Raw genomic sequence first — 6,369 nt, forward strand, 5'->3', positions numbered from 1 at the left:
CTTAGTTAGACCTACAAAGAAAAAAAAGGACACAAATAACCAAAATCAGAAACTAAAGGATTAGGTGGCATCACTTTCAACCTACAGAAATAAAAAGGACCATAATAGAACACTATGAACAACTTTACATCAACAAACTGGATAATCTGGATGAAATAGGCAACTTCCTAGAAACATACAAACTACCTACACTGACTCAAGAAGACACAGAAGGGAAGCGGACTTGGTTCAACGGATAGAGCATCCACCTACCACATGGGAGGTCCATGGTTCAAACCCAGGGCCTCCTTGACCCGTGTGGAACTGGCTCACGTGTAGTACTGATGAGCACAAGGAGTGCCATGCCACTCAGGGGTGTCCCCTATGTAGGGGAGCCCCATGCACAAGGAGTGCACCCTGTAAGGAGAGCCACCCAGCGTGAAAGAAAGTTCAGCCTGCTCAGGAGTGGCGCTGCACATACAGAGAGCAGGTGCAGCAGGATGATGCAACAAAAAGAGACACAGATTCCCGGTGCCACTGACAAGAATAGAAGCAGACACAGAAGAACACACAGCAAATGGACCCAGAGAACAGACAACTGGGGCAGGGTAGGGGAAGGGAAGAGAAAGAAAAAATAAATCTTAAAAAAAAAAAAGACATAGACGATCTCAACAAACCAATAACTCATAAAAAGATTGAATCAGTAATCAAAACCTCCCAACAAAGAAAAGCCCAGGACCAGATTGCTTTCCAGGAGAATATTACCAAACTTTCCAGGGAGAAATAGCATGTATCCTTTTCAAAGTCTTCCAGAAAACTGAAGAGGAAGTTACAGTCCCTAACTCATTCTATGAGGCCAACATCCTCCTCCTACCAAAGCCACATAGAGACACCACAAGAAAAGAAAAATGCTGACTAATATTATTTATAAGTATAGATGCAAAAATCCTCAACAATATACTAGCAGACTGTACCCAATAGGACAACAAAAGAATTACACATCATGATCAGTGGGATTCATTTGCACCAGGGGTGCAAAGGTGGTTCAACATAGGAAAACCAGTAAATGTAATATACCACATCAACAGAATGAAGGAAAAAAACACATGATCATCTCAATTTGATTCAGAAAAGGCATTTCATAAAATTAACACTTCTTGATAGATTAAAAAAAAAACCACACAACTTTAGAAAACTAGGAATAGGAAGAAATGTCCTCAATCTGATAAAGGGCATATAGGAAAAATCTACATCTAAGATCATACTTTCATCATTGTGAAAGACTGAAAGCTTTCCTCTTAGATCAAGAGCAAGAAAAGGATGCCCATTGTCACTACAGTTACACGACATTATAGTGGAAGTTCTTGCCAGAGCAATTAGGCAAGAGAAAGAAATAAAAGGTATCCAATCTGGAAAGGAAGAAGTAAAAACTTTCACTAATTATAGTCAACAAGACCCTATATACAATAAATCCTGAAAAATCCACAACAAAGCTCCTAGAGCTAATAAATGCATTTGCAAAGTGGCAGAGTACAATATCAACACCCAAAAATCAGTAGTGATTTTATAAAATAGTAATAAACAATCTGAAGGAGAGTTTTTTTTTAATTTCATTTACATTAGCAACTAAAAAATGAAATATCTAGGAATAAATCTAACCAAGTGTGTAAAGGACTTGTAGACAGAAAACTACAAAACATTGCTAAAAGAAGTCAAAGAAGATCTAAATAAATGGAAGGACATTCCATATTTATGTCAATTCTACCCAAAGCAATTTAGAGAGTCAACACAATCCCAATCAAAATTCCAACAGCCTTCTTTACAAAAATAGAAATGCCAATCTTCAAATTTATATGGAAGGGTAAGGGGCCCCAAATAGCCAAAGCCAACTTGAAAAAGAAGAATGAAGTTGGAGGATTCACACTTCCTGATCTTGAAACATATTACAAAGCCACAATAATAAAAAAAGCATGGTACTGGCACAAGGACAGACATATAGACCAATGGAATCAAACTAAGAGTTCAGATATCAACCCTCACATTTATTGCTGTGGTGGTTTGAAGCTATACTTACCCCAGAAAAAAACATATTCTTAAATTTAATACATTCTTGTGTATGTAAACCCATTGTAAGTAGGACCTATTGATAAGGTTACTTCAGTTAAGGTATGATCCACTTTATTCTGAATGGGTCTTAATCTTATTGCCAGAATCCTTTATAAATAGATGAGAGAGAGAGAGAGAGAACCATAGGAGCAAGAAGCTGAAATCAATGGAATCTGGAAGAGAAAAGAGGGACCAGCTGATGCCATCTTGTGCCTTGCCATGTGGCAGAGTAGGCCAAGAGCCAATGGCAGCCAGTAATTGGAAAAAAAGCATCATCTTGATGATCCTTGATTTGGACATTCTCACAGCCTCAAACTGTAAGCTAATAAATTTCCATTGTTTAAAGCCAACCCATTTCATGGTATCATGCTTTGAGCAGCCTAGGAAACAAAAACAATGGCCAACTAATTTTTTTTTCTTTTCTTTTTTTCCTCTTCCCCTCCCCCTTCCCTGCCCTGCTGTTTTTCCTGTGTTCATTTGCCATGTGGTCTTCTGTATCTATTTCTCTATTTTTTTTGTCTTCTCTTCTTATTTTTCTCCTCTAGGATTCACTGAAATTCAGTCCTGCCTGGGGATCTCTGATGTGGAGAGAGGCTCCCTGTCAATTGTGCCACCTCTGTTCCTGGTCTCTGTTGTGCTTCAGTTTGACTCTCCCCTTTGTCCCTCTTTTGTTGTATCATCATCTTGCTGTGTGACTCACTTGCATGGGCACTGGCTCACCATGCGGGCACTGGCTTGCCACGTGGGCATTGACTCACTATGCAGGAACACTTTCTCTTTTTCTTTTTTACCAGGAAGCCCCAGGGAGAGACCTCGGGTCCTCCCATGGTAGGCGGAGGCCCTGTCACTTGAGGCACATCCATTTCCCACCAACTGATATTTGACAAGGGTGCCAAGTCTACTCAACAGGGAAAAAACAGTCTCTTCAACAAATGGTGCTGGGAAAACTGGATTCCCATGTGCAAAGAATAAAGGCAGACCCCTACCTCACACCATATACAAAAATCACCTTCAAATGGATCACAGGACTAATACAAGGACTAGAACTATTCCTAGAAGAAGTAGGGAACCATCTTTAGGACCTTGTGTTAAGCAATGGTTTCTTAGACTTTACACCCAAAGCACAAGCAACAAAAGAAAAAAATAGATAAATGGGACTTGATCAAAATAAAAAACTTTTGTGCCTCAAAGGACTTTAACATGAAAGAAAAAAGACGATTGACTTAATGAGAGAAAATACTTGGAAATCACATATCTGATTAAGGTTTAATATCTAGAATATATAATATAATCCTATAACTCATCAATAAAAACAACCCATTTTTAAAATAGGCAGGAGAAAACACATTTCTCCAAAGACAATACATCTACACAAATGTCCATGAAAAGATGCTCAACATTGCCAGCTATTAGGGAAATTCAAATCAAACCACAATGACATATCATTTCATTCCCTCTAGAATGGCTAGTATTACAAAAAACAAACAAACAAACAAAAACACAGAAAATTACAAGTGTTGGAGAGGGTACAGAGAAATAGGCATAGTCATACATTGCTGGTGGCAATTTAAAATGGTGCAGCTACTCTGGAAGACAGTTTGGTGGTTCCTCAGAAAGCTAAGTATAGAATTACCATATCACCTGGCAAGCCCACTACTAGGTATATACTCAAAATAATTGAAAGCAGAGACTCAAACACATATTTTCACACTGATGTTCATAGCAGCATTATTCACAATTGTCATCGACCTATGAATGGATAAAATGTGGTATATACATACAAGGGAATATTATTCTGCTGTAAAAAGGAATGAAGTCCTGATACACGCAGCAACATGGATGAACACTGAAGACAAAAGAGTGAAATAAGCCAGATGCAAAGGAACAAATATTGTATGATCTCACTGATTTGAAACAATTTGAATAAGCAAACTCACAGAATCAGAATCTAGAATATAGGTTACAAGGGAATGGGGTGAAGTAGAGAATGGGAAGTTAATCTTTAAATTGTAGAGAATTTCTATTTGAGTTGATCATAAAATTTTGTTAATGGGTGATGGTGATGTTAGCTTAACATTGTGAATGAAATTAACAGCACTGAATTATATAATTCAATGTAGTTAAAAGGGGGAAATTTTAGGTTGCATATATATTACTAGAATACAAATTTTTTGAAAAACAGGAGCAGTACAACACAGTGAACTCTATTGTAAATGATGGATATTTACTAGTATAATTATAAAATAATTATAATTATTTCCTGAATTGTAACAAATTTTACCACACTAATGCAAGGTGTTAGTAATGGAAAACGGGGTGTGGGGGGAGGGTGGAGAACATTCTATTCTCTGCATGATTTTTCAGTATACCTATAACTTCTCTAATTTAAAAAAATATGTCAAAAATTGTACTGTTTATAAAATAATTCAAATCTTTTTCCACCAATGAAATAGACAGTATTTTAAAATACAGTCATAGTGTTATCCCATTCCTATTTTAAGGACATATATACCTATATATACTTGAATGTGGATGCAATTTCTTGAATGATGGACAAAGTTTTAATGGTGGTTATCATGGAGATGTGATTCTTAGAAGGAGAGACTTTTACTTTTCATTTTGTTTCCCTAAACTGCTAGATTTGTATTTATGTATTTATTGCTTTCATATTATATATTGTAAATTCGTTGATTCTAAGATGTCTTTCTTCATATTAAAACAACCCTGCAAATGGAATATTTCCTACAATCAATAGTGTGTCAGTTTAATTGGCAGCATTTTTCCTTGCTGTAGTACATACATTATAAAGATGAATCTTGGGAAACGGACTGTGGCCCAGTGGTTAGGGCGTCCGTCTACCATATGGGAGGTCCGCGGTTCAAGCCCCGGGCCTCCTTGACCTGTGTGGAGCTGGCCCAAGCGCAGTGCTGATGCGTGCAAGGAGTGCCCTGCCACACAGGGTGTCCCCCGCGTGGGGGAGCCCCACGCGCAAGGCGTGCGCCCGTGAGGAGAGCCGCCCAGCGTGAAAAGAAAGAGCAGCCTGCCCAGGAATGGCGCCGCCCGCGCTTCCCGAGCCGCTGGCGAAAACAAGCGGACAAAGAAACAAAATGCAGCAAATAGACACCAAGAACAGACAACCAGGGGAGGGGGGGAAATTAAATAAATAAAATTAAAAAAAAAAAAAAGAATCTTAAAATCAATGGTGTCTTAGAAAAAATGAAAAATTGTATAGTTACTAGAGAGTGGATAAATACATAATTTTATTGTTTCACATCTACTTTTTTATGTTTCCCTAGGAGACTTGAATTCGGAAAGATTTTAAATAACGTTATTTCATTGAGTAATTCAATTCGGTAATTTAAACAGGTGCTGTGTTCTGAAGATGACGGGGAAATGTAGGCAAGAAGGAGGCGTCCCTGCTTATATTTTCTCCACCGGTGTAAGTTATCAGGACTCTTCGCTGGGAGCCTGGGAAACCTGACCAGCGACTCTCAACTGCAGCTTATCAGCCACAGGTTGCAGAACTCATCAGCACAATAGTGTCCTGAGGGGAGAGGAGAAGGGGATGCGGGTGAGCTCTCCTAAAAACAGACCTGGCCTGGGGAATCCATTCCTGTTACCGTCTAAAACACGCGCTCTGGGAAGGGGCTACGGCTCAAGCAGTTGCGCCAGCACCTATGACTTGGGGTGGGGTGGGGGGTGTTTCCACGTTCAGTTCCCAGTGCCTCCTAAAGAAGATGAGCAAGAGAGCAAGCTGATGTAAGGAGATGATTCAACAAAGCAGCACGAGGAGGAAATAAGAGAGGCAGCAAGCAGGGAGCAGAGGTGGCTCAAGTAGTTAGGTGCTCCCTCTCACATGGAATGCTCCCTGTTTCAGTTCGCAGTGACTCCTAAAAAGGAGGGGGGGGCGGGAAGGGGCAAACAGGCACAGAAGGCAGACAGTGGGTGCAAACAACGGGAGGGGGAGACGGCTAAATAAAATAACTTTTTAAAAAAGACACAAGAAGCCACGTGATCCTTCGGGCTTCAGCACAGGACATCCTCCAGAGGGCCCTTACCTAGGGGTTTGAGTGGCCCTGCCCTGTGACTCGAATTCAACCAAACCTATATAATTTTACCCAAGAAAGTGTGAGGGATCCCTTAAGAGTTCTCAGGACACTTCGCCCTCTGGGGATCCCTTACACAGAAGACTCCTCCTGTTGCGGCCACCAGCACAGAGAATTTCACAGAAGAGTCATCCGCCTTTTAAAGGACCCACAGGTGATTCTAACGTGCAGCTCAGGT

Source organism: Dasypus novemcinctus, chromosome 2 (assembly GCF_030445035.2).
Source record: "Dasypus novemcinctus isolate mDasNov1 chromosome 2, mDasNov1.1.hap2, whole genome shotgun sequence".
In the NCBI taxonomy this organism is placed as follows: Eukaryota; Metazoa; Chordata; class Mammalia; order Cingulata; family Dasypodidae; genus Dasypus; species Dasypus novemcinctus.